The sequence below is a fragment of the Cyanistes caeruleus genome, chromosome 6, assembly GCF_971803275.1.
Source record: "Cyanistes caeruleus chromosome 6, bCyaCae1.hap1.1, whole genome shotgun sequence".
Taxonomy (NCBI): Eukaryota; Metazoa; Chordata; class Aves; order Passeriformes; family Paridae; genus Cyanistes; species Cyanistes caeruleus.
In genome coordinates this window covers 29,580,765-29,602,270 of record NC_141706.1, presented here as the reverse complement: position 1 = coordinate 29,602,270, position 21,506 = coordinate 29,580,765, and the positions used below count along the sequence as shown (strand labels likewise).

General features: G+C 38.1%; 1 protein-coding gene across 1 annotated transcript in view; it reads left to right on the top strand.

The window, feature by feature from the left end:
* Window positions 1–21,506, top strand: part of SLC39A13 (solute carrier family 39 member 13) — a 126,370-nt gene that overhangs the window by 76,135 nt on the left and 28,729 nt on the right. The window lies entirely within an intron of this gene.

Sequence of the window (21,506 nt, the reverse complement as noted above, 5' to 3'; positions counted from 1 at the left end):
TTTATCATATTTGTATAGGAACATCACTAGCAACAAACTTGCTAAACTTCAACACGGACTAGTTTGTCACAATTGCATATAACTGGTACTTTATCCTGTGTTTTTAAACACAGAATCTTCTCACCCCTAAAGCAAGGCCTACTAGAAGTGATACTTTTGCCCCAGATCCTCGCAGTGGCCTTATAAGGTGACTTACATGCAGAAAATAGATGAAATTACAAAACAGTTGTGTATTAGAGAACTGATTTCCAGAGCTATGTGACGTGAGCTGCCACTCACAGAATGCATTCTGACCTTCAAAAAGGCTTTTGAAGTAGAGTGGGGATCCTTCTCCATGATGGAATGTTGAGAACTAGAAAAAAAAAAAAGATGAGTTGAAGGATTAAGTTTTTGAAATATTATTTCTGATAACATTCAATATTCATATGAATCTTTTCCCTCTAAGCATCACCTCACTGTGCACAGTTTTTGGAAACATTTCTTCCCCTAGCTCTAGCCATTTGTTCTTTAAACTATTTCTAACCACAAACTACCAAAGCAAAAGGGTTTCATTTAGCAGCCACATCACAGAGAGGTCTCGTCACCTCAAACCTTGTTTGGTGCTTGGAAGGTAATTTTCCCCCCTCCTAAAACCACAGACAACATCACTCATTCTGTAGTCTTTTAATCAGAAACATGTGTTTACACAGATTCTGCTTCTGAGTTTTCTGGTAAAAACAGTACCTTTAAGCAAGGGATTCCCCTGTGTGTTCCATATTCTTCACAGTACTATGTTTTAGCATGAAATTCGTTTTTATCTAGACCTAATATGGCTTGTAGGTCTTGTACACCATCCTTTAATGTCTACTATCCTTTGAGATGTCATGGGTCCCTGATGTGGAACCTGTGGGGTCTGGAGGACAGTCCTCTCTATATACCTGCTTGTTGCATGCACTGCTAGCAAGTTGAAGATATGAGTTGAAATGTATTTGTTGTATATGTTGATATGAGAGAGTAGGAGGCAGAAAATTTCTGCTGCAAATTCAGGCTGAAAAGAATTTTTTGCCTCTATTTCTCACTTGGACCTGCGCCTTAGGAACTTTAACAGTCTGACCATAGACTCTCCTGAAATATGTGCTCCCATTTCTGCTGTGGCAGTATCACTCACTGGTATTCCCTTGTGATACACACAGGTTTATTGGCATGACTGTATTTGAATAAAGATTTTTCCTCACTATGTAGTTATCCCTTCCCAGTGCTGATGCAGTTCGTACTTGCAAAAAAAGTGCTTTTGACAGTTCAGTTTCATGAGTTCCTGAGTTTTATGCAACAGCATCTGTACAAAGACTTTTGCTAGTGGGAAATGCCATTAAAACATCAGTTTTAGCTAACTTGGATATACTGGCAAAGATTTTCAAGCATAGACTAGACTGCATCCATATCAGAATGGAGAAAACCATTTTCATTTAGAGGAAGATAAAACTTCATGGATATTTTAAGAACTATTATGATATACAATCAGTTACAGAAAGGAAAAACATTTATTTTTTAATTTGACTAGTAACTTTTAAACTCTCCATAAAGCAGAATTCAGCAAAGAAGAAAATCTCTCTTTGGCAATTTATATGGCTTTAAAATCTGTTTACATGTCAGCTACATTTTATTATTTTCTGTATTTGAGAAAACTTATTTAGGTTTTAAGGCATTTTCAAATAACAATAAGATTTTATGTGATTTTTAATGATCTTCTGCATTCTTTGGGAAACAGATTTTCAGTTTACACATTTCTTCTCGCTTATTGTCATCCAATTTCTCAAAACCTTTGTATCATTTCAAGCAATTATCATGGAAGAGTGCTTTAACACCACCTACTTTTGAAGTCTACATCCAGTGTACATACTACCTACAGTCAGCAGTACCAAAAAGTTGAAGGTATCATTGTCTATCATCCCTTCATAAAGAACCTACAGTCCAATGGAGGTTACCTTCCCTCTCACCTCCACACCACTTCTCCCCACCCCCCAAAAAATCAGATATTTTAATGGTAAAAGTTAAATTATAAGGTTAAGGTGAATCTGTGATTTGGCTTGAGAGGAATATATTTGTAGAGAAAAGTACTTGCTGTGGATGGAGGCTCAATACACCCAGTATTTCTTTTGACAAGGTGTCACTTCAGACTGATTCTAGTCTGATGCCATGGAATTCCCATTTGCCGCTGGAGACCTGAGCTACATCTTCAGTTATCAGAAAAGAATCCAGTTTATGCCTTCTAATACCCTTGTGTGGTGCAGTCTAGTGAGTGGGAAGGATCAGGATATTGATTTTAGTGGTGCTCTTTCAATCTGAACTGTATTGTTGATCCACATTTACCATTGAAGAGGATTCTTACCCTGAGTCTGTAGTGACCTCTGCCAGGCTGTGTCAGAGATATCTTTGCTATGTGGAGCTTGATTTGGATATTTAGGCAGCAGTTCTTTCCTAAGAGCTCAGCTGTATAGTAGTCTTGCTCTCCTAGAGAAAATAATACTTTCCAGACTTGCATCTTATTAGGATTATACCTCCTAGCAATCTCTCAGAATTCTAAAGAGAACAACATTAGTCACAAATAAACGTGCTTAGGTAGCTGGTGGGTTTGTAGCTGTGCTTTTGGCTTTCTGCCACCAATTTGACTAGGACTTTGTGCTTGGAATGTTGCACAGACAGAGGAACTAAAGTACTGGGAGAGTGCTCTGCTTACATCCTCCTCATGGACATTTGGTTACATAAGAGCTGAAGCATGTATGCAAGCCCTAGGTCACAGCTTTTTGTGTGTGACTAGACAGGTGTGTATGACACACTCAGGAATATATTATCTGTAGAAACCTTTTACAAATTAGAAAAAATGTCTTTTGATTAATTACAATTCATTCTTTTGTAGCTTCAAACTATCTTTACTAAGTAAGTCACATGCAGTTAGATTATTCAGTCTTCATTTTTATGTTTTTGCCTGTAATTTTTTTCAGGTGTCTTGAAATCTGCAGGGTTTGGAAAAAACCTGAAATCCTTACCTAATCTAGTAGAAAAGATTAACAGCCTAGAAATAAGTATATCCATCTTAAGCTCTACCTTTCTTTAGGAGCAAAGTTTGCTTACTGCTTTGACAAATGCTACATCAGACAGGTAAACACTACAGGCCCATGGAAGGTATTGATAAGCTTTTGTTTGGTTGCAGTTGTTTTGTTCTATTTTTTTACTGTGTTTTTTGTGAGGTTGTTCTGCTAACAATATGTGGGTTGATACTTTATTTCCTCACTCCTCTTGTTTGCATGACTGTGGCTATTGATCCTCTAATGTTGCAATCTTTTCATTTTAGTACAAGCAATTTGCTGTACCTACAGTACAGTAGGTATTGTACTGAACTCTATTTTTTTTTTTTTTTTTTTTTTTTTTTGTTGTGCCAGAAGTATTACATCAAACATTAAACAATTACATTACATATTACACATTAATGGAACAAATATATGAGAGGAGTAGTTGTGTGAAGGGTCTTAAAAAGACATCAAAATTTGATTTTGATATGATAGTTTAAAGGAAAATAGTAGAGAAATACAACAGAAATTTTTTGAACAATGATTTGATCTCCCTCTTAAAATGGAGAAAGGAGAGAAAATAAAAAAACGAGTCTCAAGCCAGGAACATCTGAGAGGAGGAGACTTGTTTTTCAGGTCATTGGTGGGCAAGAGTTTAAGCAATGAAAGGTAAGTGAAAAATTTTGTTCTCACAGGTGTTCTACAAGAGGAAGCTTCACATCCTTGATAAAGCCTGGTTGTGTAGATTCTGTAGGCCTAATGTCAGAGACAGCCCTTGAGGACAGCAAGTCTTACAAGAGCTTTGCTAATAGAAGGAGATAGAAGGAAAACCAAGAGGTTTTGACCATATTATATTAGTGATATTATTTTAAAGAATGTTACAGAGGAATAAACTAGGAGGTATGTATCTTGGAAAATGAGAAAAATGGAATTATATTCCTGTTTTAGGAGAAGAAACAGTCACAAATCTGAACAAATTAACCATGTGGAGAGCATAAGGTTTTATGACACAGATTTCAGTGCAGTGGCAGTGGGGTGCAGAGGAGCAGAATGCTTTGGATGTAAAGTGCTTGTATTTGGCTGAGGGGGGAAAAAGGGAAAGAGGAACTTGGGATATCTTCATTTGTAGGACTGGATCAATTCACAATAACTACCAGAAGGAGTTAAACATTTTCTGGGGTTAAAGTGAATCAGAATCTGCACACCATGTGCTGGAAATTCCCTAAATGATTTCAGTGGTCATTAAGAAAAGGGAAATGGTTCTTTTCTGAGTAGGAGATGATAGGAGACAGAGGAGTAGACACACCAAAACAGAGCCATGGCTGAGTATTTATAACTCAGATTGTAGGACTCCTGCCAGCTGAGAAGGGGACAGACTTTCTCAGTGGCTTTTCCTGTTGAGTGGGGGTCTTGCTAGTAACCACTGTGACCCTCTGTGACTGTTAACACAGAAGGCTGAGATACTGCATTTTCACTAGAAACACTACATGCAGTTACGTACAGCATGGGCAAAAACAGGTAAAGCTGCTGATAAAATATGCTCTACCGATGAATGAAGCTTCAGCTCTTCTGCAGTGATCTTATTCCCACTCACGTGCCTCTGGACTTACTCAAGTTTCTTGTCTCTTCAGTCACAGACCTCACCTATATACAAAGCCTTTAAAATTTAATTAAAGTACTGGATTGTGTGTTTTAAACTGACAAAATTTAGCAGAGTTTAGAGTTGCAGCATGCTGTTACCAAAGTTCTTGTTGTTTTCCTTTAATTCAGTAATACAGAATAAACTTAGTTTAACTAGTGAAAGTATTGTGTTTTGTCCTATATTTTTCAGTCAGTATTTAGGGATTTTTCAGCTCATGGTCTGTAGGCCTTTGTGAGTCAATGAAGCATTTCTGAGGAATCTGAGATATAAAAATAACCCTCTTCTCAGTGGGCTTAAGCTGGCCATGTAAAATGCATGCATGTTTGCACCTACACAAATGACTTTTAGAGATCTACAGGTAAAAAAAATATTTTTTAACTCTGAGACCTAGAGGCACCTCTTTATTTTATTTTCTTTGTATATGTTTTCTTCTGAGTACCATTTGTCTCCAGGCAAGATCTTGCCATCGTGCCCCAGTCCATAATGGGGGATCTCTATTGTGGTGAGAAAAATTAGAACATGTTTGTCCCCCCAGCTTCTCCGGTAACCCAATGGCAAAGTTTGTCACTGGAGTAGCAGGTGGACTACAAAGACTTCAGGAGTGCTGGTGCTGTTTGTCTCACTACTCCAACCCACGGTGTTTCCTCAGTCCTGCTCCTGCTCCTTCCCCTTGTTTCTGCCTGATTTGCTAGGAATCTGTCTTTGATGCCATGACTAAATAAAGCTTTTTCATTGTTTCATTCCTAATCATTCCTGTAATCATAATCTTTCTGAACAGTGCTCTACTCACCTATCCACCCTGTCTCTGGTGGAGACTGAGGTGTCTGCTGTCTGAGGAATTTTAAAGATTCCTCACAAAGGAAAATCTTCATATTGCTTTTTTGTTCCACAGCTATTGTTCTGGTCATGACATCACTTTGCATGTTCAGTGCCAATTCCTGTCAACCTAGGATCACCCAGCACTACTGCCCACCCTGCCACCTGCCAAAGGTTTTTACTATGTATTTAGGAGATTGTATTTCCACTTTTAGCTTATGCTACATAACCGTGTACGTTTAGTGGAAAATTCTGCTTTGAACTGAAGTTTTTTTTCAATACACAGAGCATTTTGAGTGTTTTGGAATCAAAATTATGGTGGTGGATAGAGAATTTAGAGCAAATCCGGCCTGCAATGAAACACAAACCCACAGCAGTAGCTGCGGGACTGAGCTCACCATGTAGTTTCCAAACAAGCTGACAGCAGTAGGAATCGTGGTTTATAAAAAGCTTCCAGCAGTGCTGAGCTGGTGAAGAGAAAGAGGAAGCTACAACGGGAAAGAGAAAAACATCACAACCAAAGGCAACTTCACTTCTCTGCCTTTACTGTTTTTAAATAGATTTGGCTCTAAATTGCTGTTAAGCTGCTGTGAAATCTTACAAATTGATCCTCACAATATTTATCACTTTCCAATACCACCTGCAAATCACACCCAGATTCAAGGGGACCCCTCTGTGTTTTTGTGCATAAGTGTGAAGAATCTAAGTATGTGAGTAGGAATACACACCATGTTACTGAGGCTATTGCTCAACAGCATGCCAGTAAATAGAAGTTTACTTTTCCCCTTCACTCCCCCTTCGCACGATATGCTGAGCTGTTCTGAGATTGTTTCCTGATGTTTACATCCACTTCATTCTGTGGATTAACTTGATTATTCTTCTTGCCCTATGAAGTGTTAAAAACTGCTTCTCATCCTCAAACCACCAGTATCAGAAAATCATCTAAGGCACTATTGACTGAATTGTCTTGCACTGGGTGTGAGGAGTGTGGGAAGGTGGTCTTGAAGAGCTCAGCTGGGGAGTGGGGCACAGGCTTACTACTCCCACTTTGGTTGCTACAAGTGCTAAGCTAGGTGATGGGAGATATGCTGCATCAAAGTGAGAGAGTATAAAGTAAACTCAGAATAATGTGAGAAAGGCTGATGATTAAATTTAGTTCTATTAATGACTCCTTCATTTTGTGTCATTGTGAGTTCATATATTTGATTCCATGTATTTTAGTTGAGATGCGATTGACTCTTTGTAGAGCTTTGCAGTTGAACTGCATTTTGTGTTACACTATATAGTTCTTGAAAGAAGGACCTGGCAGGGTCTCTCTGCATGTTTACTGCTCTGAATCTGAACACAAAGAATCAAAACAAAAGCTATACAAAGATTTCAGAGTCTGTTTTCAATGGCTGAGTTAGTCCTAGGGAGAGGGCTGCCACTGGCATGCCCTGGAAGAATTGAGCATGATCCGTGAGGATAAACTGAGGACAATCAATCTGCAATCAGTCTGTCAGTGGGAGGCAAAAGAACACGACTCCTGCAATTTCCCAGCAGCTCAGCGTAGTTGCAAAGAGTTAAGTTCACAAAATTTATAATAACTATTTATTTTCCTTCATCATTGCTTTTTTGGCTTCAAATGGATGAATTTTCTTGCAAGGCCTGAGGTACCAGTACATACCCAGGTGATTTTAGCTCTGGTGCCAGAGTCCTTTTATATTTAGCAAGCAGCTGTGATTGAGTACTGGGATCTGCAATGCTTTTTTTTCTTCTTCTTGCTGAAATGTTAACTTGAATCTTCAAGAGAGTCAACTGTAAAATTCTTTTCATGAGCTACCTCTTGGTGATGTAAGAATGGCCTAGTAAAAAATTATTATCTTCCTCAGAATCTCCTTCAGGGAACAGTTCTCATTTTTCTCCTTTCCCATTTTTTAGGAGGTCAGAAGAGACCAGGCTTTTCTTCACGGCCAGTTTGTGTAGGCTTGGAGAGAGACACTGTGTAGCTCCCCTTCCATCCAAGAAATATACTTTATTCTTCTACAGTGCACACAGGCCTGGGATCACCCCCAGCTGCTTTTCTCCTGTCATGGAAAGAAAGTTTCTTAAATATTTTTCTGTTTATTTTCCTGATCCAATCTGTTCTTGGAAAGATCAAAACTGAATGCAGTTGTACTTACTCATAAAACCATGATTCCTGAGACAAGGATACTTTACAGGTCTTCAACACCTTCAAGGTCAGTCATCAAAGTTATCAATGTCCTAGATAGGCTTTCAAAGAAGTAAGGGAAAATTTTTCACCTTGACCACAAAGGACTCTATCAGGCTTGGTATTGGTAATGTCACCGATGAAAGGTGCTTGGCTGAAATATGAAAAATAACCCAAATCAGGAAGTCATTACCATGCTGTTTCAATGAAATTAAATGTAAGACATTTTTCAGTGTGGTTTTTTTTTTTAAGTAAAGCCTTAATCCATCACAAATTCATTTTCAAAATCTTTATCCTTTGGTCTTTAAACAATCAAGACTTAACTTTCAAAACTAGATATCTTAGCATATAGTTCTAAGTTTAAAAGGCATTAGATTCTTATTAAATCTGATTTGTGTTTATTTTCCTATAGAGAATCACCTCCAATATGGAAATCTAATGAGCTGAATTTGTCAAATCTGTGATAGTCTGTTTATTTACCACTTTTTCATCAAAAATTGTTTATTGTTGCTGTCTGTCACTCTAAAAAAAGGCATAAGCAGTAATAATTTCTCTTGGCAGATCCTCCTTATAGTGTCATCTTGTGACAATAAAGCCTCATAAAAGAGTAACTAAAATAACTGATCATTTAAATGATGGGAAGTTTACAGTCTCTCAGGGATTTTTCCCTAAACTTAATTCCGAAGTGTTAGGATGCTAAACACTCACCTTAGGTGATAAATTCTCAGAATAAGATCACATAGTTTAGAGGGCCCCGGAGTGCAGCAGCACCTTCAAGATCCTGCAGACAAATGGGTACTAAGTACTAAATACTAAATTACACCTGGGTACCAAGGCACTAAAAAGAAACCTCAGTTCAGCCACGGGCCTGGCCAGGCCACTGTATGTCACATACCTCCCCCAGGCATGAGTGTGAAGATTTCTGCACAGTAATATGTTACTCAGGGAAGACATGCTTTGTGACAGTTTGTAGCACACCAAAAACGAAAACACCCCCAGAGAATTGTCTCAATCCTCAAGTATTTTCTCACAAATCCTGTCAGCCAGCAGGACCTTCCTCTTCTTTTAGCATTTTAGCATGCTCCACTGGGGCTAAAACTGTTTTCTCAGCCTGTCTTACATGTATTACATTTACATTACATTACTTTGAGCTCTGATTGACAGATTAAATGCTAGATCTTTCAGGAGACCTCTTCTAGAATCTGTAGTGGAGCGCTCATCATCCTAGCAGTCAGAAATTGCTAATTTGTCATTAGGGTATCCACTTGGCAACAGTATGAACAAAACATCTGAAATAGTTTTAAAGTGATTATGTACTCCTGCGGTTTCTGGTTTTGTGTGCATGGCTCCCCAAGCCTCTTTCTTCCTTCACATCTGTTATGTGCCTTTTACCAATGAGATGTTGGAACATATGGCTATAAAGACAAAGTACTAGTTTTCTTTATTTTTCCTCCAGCTCTATAAGGATAAAGGACACACAGTTCATTACCAATTATTCAGAACCAATTATTAGACAAAAATAACTAAGGCCTTTCACACATTCAAGTTTACTACAAATGTATTCTATGCTCACCAGCCTTGCACAGCTGAGGAATATTGTTTCTTACAACAGAACTTCTCTGGATAGTGATAAATCATTAGATTACTTATCTCTAGATTTTATGCATATGTTACAGGGGACCATGTTTATTTTATTTGACTGTGTTTGAAATGCAAAGTATTTTTTTAGTAATTTTCCCTGTAGGTCCAGCTTCTTCAAATTATGTAAAAAAATATTCAGAAAACAATCAGAAAATGTACCTTGTAATAGTTTTTTCTAAACTTTGCTACTCCTTTCATATTTTGAATTGGATTTGATTGTATCTGTCTCCAACATTTGCTTAGGTTCATATATAGAAGAGAATCGAAGAAGTTTCACCCAGACCAAGAAGGGTTTTATTCTTTTTTTAATAGTTTCTTATTACAGTGATGAGAGAATATTACAAGTTTTCCCAGCTTGATGAGGAAAGGAAGCCAAAAAACAGGAGTGAAAACAAAATGAAGAACTTTTCTTTTTGAAAAGTAGTATTTTCTTATGGGCCTCTTACATAAGAACAGAAGATCTTGTTTTTCCATACTCCATAGCATTTTTATCCAAATTAAAAAACTTGTGGATTTGATATACACAGATGGCCTTGGTCCTGGGAAGACCAGAGAGGTTACTTGGAAAATGAGTTTTGGGCCCTGCATTCCTAATTATTATTTCTGAATTGTCATCCAGCCCAGCCCTGCAACTTCTCACAAATGTGTTATTTTATGCAGTGACACAAATTTTTTACATTCTGGAAAATGCTGTCACCACAATTTTTTCCTCTTTAACAGACTTAAGGCTTATCTAACTGATAGCAAGTTCAACCATCTGATAGTAAGTTCAAGCTTGCATTTGTGTGCTTGTGCCTGCTGAACATCTCGTGCTCTGTGAAAGGACAGGACTGCAGAGGAGCAGTGCCTGTACTCTGCTGATGATTACCTGTATGGGAAAGAGTTAGGCTCTGGAGTGTCCAGCATTGCACATGCATTATTTCCCTAGAACTCTCACATTCCAAACTTTCCTACTGCTATTTCAATTGGCATTGATCAGCCTGTGTTTATCGAGGCTTGAAAGAAGAGTAGGACTGTTTTTAGTTAACCTTTTCAGGGGTTTCTGCTGGAGCACAAACCATGGACAAGTGCACTGCCTGTTACCATAATGCAATTTAGAGGCTCTTTCTGTAAAAGCCTGCTGTTATTTCATGTGTGTTCTTGCTGCTGATAATCAGTGGATAAACAACTTTCATAATATGACTGCAATGCCCCCACCCCCACCCAGCAGCCTGACAGTTGACTTGATGGTTAGCCACGGGCTCGTGGCAGCCCTGGGCAGCCAATTTGCAGATTGCAGCCTGCCTTTCTGGCCAGCATGGGCCCTGGCACCCACAACATGCGCTCTCAAAGGGCTGCACAGCTTCAGCACGCAGGTCTCTGAAGGTCTGCTTCCTCACACAGATTTTGGAGCTACCGTAGCACATCAGTAATTGCAAAGTGGTGGGATTTGAGCCTCTGTATTAGTGCACTTCCAGGAAACAGTGTAGGACGTTTTTGGAAAGTTAGTATCACTCATCATGTCATCCAAACTGATGGACAATGTTAAGTCCACAGATGATATAACTCCAGAGTTTCTCTTTCTTTCCACCATCCATGTCTATTAGCATTACATCTCCTATCATGTTCCAAGACCTGTCTGCACCTCTCTACACTGCTTCTCCAGCTTGTGAACCCCTCAGCTGAGGTTATAAATAATAGCCCCACGATAACCATGGTAGCCCCATATTGCTGCAGACTGAGCTGCATGCCAGGCTGTCAAAGCTCTGCATGATTGATGACTGCAGTCATTCTGCTTTTAGAGCCAGGAAGTAAAAATAAATAAATTATCTTATAGAGCACCATAGACTGATTCTCAGAAATATTTCGTTCAGTCATATGGTAAGGAAACTGGGAAGTGCTCTTTCATATTCTGGAGTTTTATATGCAAAACCCTGTGTAGATACCACTATCTTGATGAGATTTTTCAGAAAAAAAATGCAATTAAAGGAAGGACTGCTTGAAGGTAGAGCCACTGACACAGATCAGGAAGATATCTAATGGGGTGTCCTCACTGCTTGCATACTCCAGCAGCACCAAGGTCTTCTTGCCTATGAACTGGCAAATCAGAAACCCTACACTTGAGCTCAGAGAGAGACTCAGATTAAATCAGTGAGTGAAAAGAGGAGAAAGTGAAACGAATGCAGTGTGAGGAGAGGAACTCAAGCTCTTTCATATTCACTTCTCCGTGAAAACTCAGGGCAGACCCATGACAAGAATTCAGAAAGCAAAGGGATATTCACCCATATAAAATATTTATGAAAAACACAGTCTAAGATTGTAAGGGACCAGGCAAGAATGGGAGAGTATGATGATCCAGGAAGTGAAAAATGGTATGTGAATATTTTCAAGCACTTTAGACAAGGTAGCACGAGGTTCAAATAGATGGTCAAAAGCAGAGGTGTTAGCATATAGGTAATGGAATATAAAAGTATTTTTGAGTATGTTAGATGCATCCAGCCCAAAGTAAACACTTAATATTGGGGTTGAACTTACTTTGAAGTATGAGCCTTACAGTGAGATCAAGGAGAAAAACCAGACCCATTTGGTTTAAATAACAGTCTCTGTTCCTTTGTGGGCTGGTTCCAAATATCAAGAGTGACCACATATATCTCCCCTAGTCCTTCCTTTTATCATCACTCCCTTCAGCCTTAAGAGAGATCTTTTATGCTCTTCTCTTCTCACTGTCTTCTTTCCATTTTGCATAGGTCTTTTTTTCCAAAATGTAGACCCAGGCCACTTTTGGCCATGGGAATGATGTCAAGAGCAATGTATCAAGCCTTTAATTATGAAACAGTCTGGAGAATGCTGGGGAGCTTGGATATGAACTGAAACAGATTAAGAAAAAATCTGTTTGCCAAAAACATCCAGTGCTGTAATGGATAACAAAGCATAGATGAAAGCCTAATATCTACATACGTGAGCTCAGTGCAAGATAAAATGCACACTGCTTTGTCTATACAAGATTTCTCAAGCATATTTATTAGCATATATTAGCTTACAGGTGTTAGCCTCAAAATTTCTAGACAATCTAGGGGGAGATATGACTCTGAAGCTCTAAGCACACTCTTAATTTGACTGCCTTTTGGTTGGTTTTTTTTTGGTGGAGGGTGGTGTTTGCCCTTGCAAGCAGGTTCTTCAAATATTCATTTCAATTTTGAGAATGTCCTACTCAGGGAAGCATATTCTGTAATCCCGGTTATATTATGTTATTTGTAAACACTTGGGGGGGGATCTCTCATGTTGATACTAAGGTTTGGATAATAATAACCAGGTAAAATTGCACCAGGATAGATTTATTCTACATATTATATCTTACAGAAGAAGATTTTTCTTTTGTCAATTTATTCTCCCTTCATTTCCTGTCTTTTAAATTTTAAATTTTTAAAATTTTTTCCTTTTAAATTCTTTTACCAAAGAATTTTCTTCTTTTACTAATAAAGTGAATTATTATACACTTGAAACCTTCAATGGTTTGGATATTCATTTTGTTTGAAAGTTTGTCAAAACCTGAGCAAAAGTAGTTCTGTGTTTCAGTAATCTTTCTGTCCATCTATGGCTACTGACTTGTGGTTTTATTAAAAGTCTCATGATACTTCATGTTTTTCATATTAAAAAGAAAATATTTCTTACTTTCATTGCTGAGAATAGGATGTAGCTTAGAATATGTAAATTCAGTGAAGAGAGAAAATATATTCCAAAAGTTATATGATTTTTAAACTAATCTCATGATCTATTGTGGTTTGGCTCTTGATTTTTGACTCTTTGGTGTTCTGGGCATTTCCCATCCTCTTCTCAATGGAAGGGCAGGTAGCCCAAAGCCACAGAGTTAGAGTTCCAACTCTGGAAAGATTCGGGATTTTTCTATAAGAACGGGATGATGATTCATTCTGTGCTCTCACAAGACAATCATGCATCTGCCCCTGTTTCAAAATCAGCAGCCCCGCCAGCTCGTCTCCATCGGCCTTGAGAAAACAGGAAGCAGAACACCACAGGAAGCGGTGCACTCTTACACCCACCCCAAAAACTTAGCTGCTGAACCTATTGCAAAATGTTAACAGAACACTGCAGAATACACTGAGAAAGAGATGAGAAATCTGCTGACCTTCGGCTGCCTGTGCAACTCCTGGCTTCAGTTTCTCAGGCCCACAGCCTAACTCACTCATCAACATGTCCTGTGTCTCTCAGTTTAAATCCCCCATTGTAGGATGCTCTTACACAAAATGCAAAGGCTTTTTCTTAATTATTTTGCTTCAGCCCCCAAATTTGTAAAAAATCCAGTAAGAATCTTCTTGTCTGGAGCACTGACAGACTGAAAAATAGAAATAGAGAAGGTGGCAAGGACTGTGTTTTGTTGATCGTGATTAACTGTGTACTCATTTCCTTGGCAACATGGAAGAAATGGGTGTTTTTAGAGAGAGATTTATCAGTATATCTTGTGATTTGGATGTCTTTCATACTAAAAAAGTAAGATCATTTCTCACACTCATGGTTGCAGGGAACAGATTGTACCACAAGACTTCAGAGAATAGAGGTGCTTTCTGCTTATAAAAGGGGATGCAGGACAGATTGCTCTCAAGTAGGAAACCATTCCTTGGAGGTGCTGTGGGGCATGGAGTAGAACTAGGAAAGGCTGAAAGAGAAGAACAGGATATTCCACAACAAACAAAAGAGACAAGAGATATACATGTAAAAATGTTTTAAATTTGAGAACCTTTTTTGTTATTTTTGAATACTAAAATAATCTTGAAAATTTATTCTGCAAAGCCAAAGAGGAAAAATGCAAGTTTATATTTTGGATGATGGGCAAATAAAATTTTATTAGAGGATTACACATTAAAAAAGCAGGATTTCTTAATTAGAGAAGTTGCTTCAAAAGAAGTCTAATATTAGGAAGGAAGGAAGGAAGGAAAGGGTCAGGACTGGAATTTGATGTTAGCTATTGAGACTACATCTAGGCATTACATTTCTGTTAGATGTTTCAGTTGTCCAATAAATTCAGATTTGAGAATCTGGTCATGGAAACCAAACTATTTCTAGATTCTTGTTAAATTCTCTGAATTTTTTTGTCAGTATTTAGAGTGAAAATGAATTACCTAGCTTTCCTTTCCTGTTTTTGTTTTATTTTTGGTTTTTTCATTGTTGTTGTGTGTGTGGGTTTTGAATGGTTTTGTTTGTTTGTTTTTGTTGGTTTTTTTATTCAGCCAGTAAAAGTCAATTATTCCTTTAACTTCAACCAAATTGAGAAAAGCAGTCAGATTGCTGAATCTAGTCTTTGTCATTAATGGGAGCTGAAGAACTTTAAGAGCTCTACTGCAAAAGTGCTGAAAGTCCTATTCAGAGACTAAATGTAGATTTGAAAAGAATGTCTCCAGAATATTAAGCAAATATCCCCAGGAAGCCGGCTTAGTTTTAATACAGCAGCAAAGTTCTATGTAGAATCTTCAAGTGATCTTGCCTAAACGTGGATTTTAGACAAATATCTTATTCAGAACATGAATGCTTTCTGTTTTTGTCACTAGCTAAGTGTCTTCTTTCTCTGTCACAGTTCAATTGAACTTAATCTAGAACAAATGGAAATGTAGCTGAATGAATGAAATTAAATTGAATAATGTAATGTATTACATTATGTAATGTAATGAAATTAAATTGAATATTTTACCTCCTGCTTTACTACGGAGAGACTTCTATCCAGATTTCTGTTCTCCAGATTGCTTTGGAATTGAATTTATAATACTTCCAGCACAGGTTAATTTTGAAAGTACCTAATCCGGGACAAAAACTGCATTATATTTCCTTCTGAAGCAACTCACTCTATACAGATTGCTTCTGTTTTGCACAGTCATTCAGCAGGCAACGTCAGTTTGTCTTGTAACTCCCCTCATTGCATTAACTCTCTTAACAACACACACTTTGGAATTTTTCTGAAGATCACAACCATGGGTTTTTTCTTGCCATGAAATAATTTTTCATTTTTAATGTGCTCAGAGATTAGTAACACAACTAGTTCCAAAATTAGCATATCCATATTCTTCTCATATTGATCTAAATCTCTCTCTTCCTGCTGGTTACTCTGTCTGTTGGTTGTTGTCGAACTTCTAAAGATGTTATTAAAATCTTGAAGTTTACTGGACAGAATTCTGCCCTACTGGTCATCTTTTCTCTTGAAAATTATGATAGTTACTGTTTCTCTTGGTATCAGGCTAAGCAAAATGTAAGATTGATCCTGTTTGTTTCTACTAAAATGTCCTGGTTCACACACTTGTCGTGGATTTTGAGTGGAGAGCTTAGTGATTTTTGGGGGGTTTAATGATAAATCAACATATATGTAAACTTCAAGATATGTCTTACCACTGTGCATTCACACTAAAAAAAAGAAAAAAAAACCCACCAGCTCACTAAATTTTGAGGTCAACATTGAATTCTGTCCCTTTGGAAATATCAAACATGTCCTTAAGTTTGGAATTCTGGAACTCCTAGCCATAAAAAGATGCAAATTAGCATATTCTGAGCAAGGAAGAGATTCTTTAAGTGTCTTTTACTGTAAAAATACATACTGGATATCCACATGGAAACCAAACATTTAGAAAAAAAATAGTCCAGCAGTTCTTCCTCATTTATTTTATTCAGCTTTCACTACAACTCACAATTGGCCTTCAGCTTCTTTCCAGAGTTCTGATGATTTGTCTGTTACATGCTTAGTGTTTATCAAGATTGATATTTTTTTCTTATGAGCCGTTCCAACTAAGTGTTATTAACTTCTGTGGATTGAAATTTAAGTCTGGGTGGAAAAATCACACATTATTGTTAATTGTTGCTGCACTAAAACATAGAGACAATGAAGATAATGTGGGAAACCAGGGGCTTTCAGTCCTAAATTCTGTGTGCTTATTTCAGAGAGATCATGCTCTCTGAAATTTGTGCCTTATTAGTGGTCTAATATGCAGTATGAAAATCTAATCTGTGAGGCAAGAAATAGATGGAAAGGGGTGCGTTTTATGCAAATAAACACAGAAAGTGTTCAGGACTAGTGAGTTTTAAGTGCTTTGCAAACTGTCATACTCCTGTTGTCAGACTTTCCATGTCTCTCATTGGAGAAAGCATTGATTTGATAGGATTTGACATTGCCCTTTGCAAGTCAAAATTGCCCTTAAAGCTAGGAAAGACACCCTCTGTGAGCAAAGACGTGTTAGAGATATTGTATTAAACTGCATCATGTGGGTGCAGATTGGAAAATGAAAAACAGCCTTTTAAGTATGGACATGATAAGTGATTTGGAGAACAAAATCTGTTCTACAGGAGGTTACGTTTTTTGGGATCTCAATCAATTATTTCTTACTGTTTTTTTTAGAGAGAACTTCTTCAAAGTTGCAAGCTGCTGGTATCCCTCCTGCCTATGGCTCTGCCTGGGTACTCCCTGAGCTGGCTCCTCTGGTTTTCCTTCAGCTGTTGTTACCAAGAGTATAGGAGGCCTTAAGTAAAGCCCATAAATGCTTTGATTTATGGACCTTCACTGAGGGGAAGAGGAAGCACCGTTTCTCCAGTAGCTGTGTGTGCTAAAACACATTTCTTACTTCAAACCCATCTGGGGTTTTATTTAAAAATCTCCCTGCACACTTCATCCTGTCCCTTCATTTGTTCTCTTAAATTCACTGCCAAGGTTTTTACTCTGCTTATTTGGTATGTTTACTATATTTTCACCAGTCAGCAACTTCTTTTACTCCTCATAACCTTATTTTGCTAAGCGAGGACTCTTTAGATCTCATTGTGTGAAACAAATTTCAGATTTATTTGGTCATTCCATTGTTCATTTGTTTGTATTCATTGACAAAACTGAAAAACCAAAAAAGAATTGGAACATGAAGAAAGAGAAAAACAAAAAGAAGGCTGAAATCTCAAAACACAGTTTCATCACTTTCAGCATAACATATATTTTAGTCCACCAATTTATAAATTCAACCTTAGATCAAAGCATATTTCTATTGCATCAATTGAAGCATATTTTTGTTTAATTTCATTACTTACAGTTTCTACAGTGTGAAAGACTGACAGTTTTCTCTCCTCTTACATACTTCAAGCTTGATTTTCATAGTTCTTGAGTTCTACTGATTTCACCTGCATTTGTTGGAACATTTAGACTACTAGATATTTTACCAATAAATAATATAATCTTCAGAGTTGACTATGATCTACAAAGGATTTTGTAGTAACAGTAGTACTTTATTATCTTTAAAAAAATCAGTATCTAAAATATACATACTCTATGTTTTGAATTACAGGGTTTCTACATGCCAATTCCAGCAAATTTTCTTGGATGGAATAACTTCCTTATATCAGGAATATGTGACAGAGCTAGAGCGATGTTCGGGACAGAGCTGACCTCAGAGAAAAAACAGATTTTTGTTTCCCTTCTTTGTGAACATTTTTAGCAGTTCTAGACTTATTTAACATTCTGCTTGCCTCAGGTTTCAGTTATGCAGATGCCCACAGTACTTTTTCCCTTTGAGCAGTCAGCTTGAGTCTGAATCTGATGACAGAATGGTTGGACAAGGTTGTCTAAGGACAATATCTGTTCTGCTCTGGACATTGCAAAAGGAGAGACTGCAGCTGCCATAGGTCTGCCTGGTAAACCCACACTTGCTTATTCTGTAGCCATCAGGGCTGTAAGATTTTCCTTTACTGCACAGAACTTCAGAAAATCAGGTAGAAGATTTTTCTTACGATAGGCTAACAAACACTTTGAAGAGATCAGATCAGATAATCATCTCTGTTTTTTCCATGCTTCCTGACTTAATTTTAATTATTATTTTTCACTGAAGAGTTAAAGATCGATTTTGGTGCAGCACCTTCCAGAACCATTGCTTTCATTCTCTAGTCTTCAAAACTATGGCTCAATCTCTATTTGTTATGTGCAATGAAGCTTCATTTAGGATTTATATTTCCTGTGAACAAAAATAATAAAAGTTTGCACAAAGAGAAAAACAATTAAACAGAAAGAAGTTTTAAAGTGCAATCAGAGCATTTCTATTCTGCATTTTTTCCAGTTGGTGATAAGCTTGACTGTCTCTCTCCCCCACCCATGCAAACACTGAGCTTTGTTTCTGTAGATCACAAATGGCATGATTTTGCATTTCTGCCTGCTGCGTTGGGTGAAGTTGAGCAGTGGGGCTTTGCAGAGTGGGACAGCTGGGTGAAATGTTTCTTGCTCTCTTGATTCTTTCTTTCTCTTTCAAAGTGAGTTGTACTAATCCTTGTGGGAAGGAAGAAAATGGTGGTTTTGCACAAACATTCTCAGCAACTATTTTTTACTTTGGCAATCTTGGAATTTCCCTGAAGGCTTTTGTTTCTTGCAAGTTCTCTGATACGTTTTTTTCCTTCAGTTTATTTCCTAAGTCTCTGAGCCCCAACCAAATTTGGCCGCTGTCTTCCACTAATATAGTGGAAAACTAACCTTTGACCCATCCGGACCCCTTGGAACACCAGGACTGTAATAAACTACAAAAAGACGTGGAGGTATGGCTGCTGCTTGCCTCTGGTAGGTGGATTTTATCAGAAAAGGTAGTGCTGATTTGTATCACTCAGCCACACTAAGGTTATACAAAGAGCAGCAAAGCCCCAGGAGCTTAACAGTCGGTCTGCTCTTAACCTCAGACCTTTATCTCTCACAGCCAGCTTCCTTCCCACACCACAAGCACCACGTGTTATTTTACACTGAGGCAATACTCAGCAACTGGGGTCTATCTGCCCAAAGAATGGAACGGGAAAAGGGGGATGACATGAACATAAGATGGGTGGGCAGCACAAGGACTAACAATCATGGAGCAATATTCTCACAAACCAGTGCCAATCTACTCCCCACCACAATGTGTGAGCTCTGGAGTGCTCAGGAGGGGCATTTCATCACTCGTTTCTTCTTTGTCCCAAGGTGTTGTCTTTACCTCTGGGTGATGAGAAATGAATTTGACTAACAACTGCTGAATGAAGTGAGAGAAAGCTGAAGGAATCAGAGGGTGATAGCACCTGCTCCAGTGTGCCGGAAGGCACGCATTACTAAAACCAATGTCCCCCCCAGTCCCAGGGGACAATATGTATTGCACCCAGATATCTCTGTGCTCCTGGCAGCAGCCCCTCTAAAGTTCCATTACTACACAGTCACATCACTCCACGTATGAATTGAAATTTGTTGAACCCCACAAATAAGTAGGGAAACTTATTTTACCCTTTTTTGCATTCTCTGTAACTTATCTCCATAAGGGGAAAGAGAAGTGCGTATTGGAGTTCAGCAGAGTGGGATCTTCTAAAGTCTTTGGCAAGGGATAAATACTGGACTGTATAAGACTGGAGAGCAAAGAGAAAACAAAGGAAAATCTAAAGCCTGTGGGTAAAGTTTTGTCTGAGTAAGAACGTGTTGGTATTTACTATTTAAACACTAACAAATGGGACATACATATGTATATATATATAGAGAGAGAGAGACAGGCTGTTGAGGGTTTCATGATCAATATGTTGCAGGAATCACAATAGTATTTCTTACTCTTCACTTCCCTGATACACAGCATAAAATGATAAACTGTCTATAAAGATGAGGCGGGGAGGCAAAAAAACCTAAACCACCAGAGACAGCTGCACAGATCAGCAGCTGTGACACACACAGGAAATTTGGATGGAAAGAACCATTAGTGCATTGAGACCATCTCCTTGTCTGTTAGCAGGGCCAGCCCCCTCTTAGCAGACTTTGAAAAAGCAGCTCCTTTATGACAGATGTGGGTGGCTTTAAGATTTTATGCTTCTTAAATATTGTCTCAGGCAAAAGGCCTTTACAGATATCAGTCTCTACTCACCTTTTCTAGTTTGAACTAGCATCCATCCTGCAACAGAAACAGGCCTATCCTTTGTATTTGAATGACTTGTCAAGCTACCATTTTGCTCAGTGTTATCCAGGTAATGACTGTTCCTATGTTGCTCCACGGCAGTTTCACTTGCATAACAAAGCCCATTCTAGGATAGGCATATGATGTCTAGGAACAGCTGTTTTGCAGCCATTTTATTGTGTGGCGAATGCATGTCTTAATTGTTAAAGGAAATAAATAGCAGGCAACACTCTACATGTCTCTTGGCCAAAATGCACATCTCGCATCAAGCCTCAAATACTACAGTTTTGCTTTGTAGACCATCTGCTTAATCTCTCAGTCCCTTAGGAATGGAGAGTATTAAACAGTTGATAAAAAAAAGCTCACATTTTAGAGACTTTGTTACAAGTCTGTACTTGGGCCATCCTGATGAGCATGAGCTCATAATATGCCCGGTTTCAAATTAATTCTGGGGAAAAAATCCAGAGTAAATGTTGCATGCATAACTGGATAAAATTCATGGCAACTTAGAGGGGAAGAATAGTAAATCCAAATTTAAAACCTTTTATTTAACCCTATTATAATGTACCAAAGAGTGGAAGTTTTTTGAAGAGCTGCAGCTGGAAACAACTAATTGCACTGGCAAAATCAGAGGTCTGAAGACTCATGTGGCTCTTAAGCCTGTTCTGTCATCTTCTCCATATTGTCAGACATAGAAACCATGTGTTTTCTTTCAAAGGTCCACAGCAAAGCATGTGAAAAACAAAGAGCTATAAATAACTCCTCCCCAACATGAAAGGTGACTAATCTGCTGCTTCCAATAATATCACTCTTCAAACCCCTAAAATTTTCCTTTGTCTTTACCTGTCTTTATATTAAAGCCAGGTGATGTGGTCATCACTGTGCTCTTTCCCTGGCTGCCTCTCCTACCACCTTTGGTGTTCTCTTTCAGTCTTCAAATACTTGCAGAAATGTCACTTTAGCTAACAGTAACCTCTGAATTACATTTGTGGAAAAGCAGATTTAATGAAAGAAAAGGGAATAGAAAATGCTGGTATAGGATAACATGCTCTACTGTTTAGGGTCTGGCTTTTAGTCTAGGATATTGAATTAATTTTCTGACTCCTTGACTCATTAGCTGGCCACATGCACCCACTATGCCTTTATTTTCCCTCTTGGTCATGACAGGCACATGTTTAGTGCCTTATTTGATGTAAGAAACTGCGCCTAAAGAAGAATTAAGTGTTCTGAGATCTGTTAATTTAAAAAAAAGCAGCAATACCATAACTTAATGATATTAC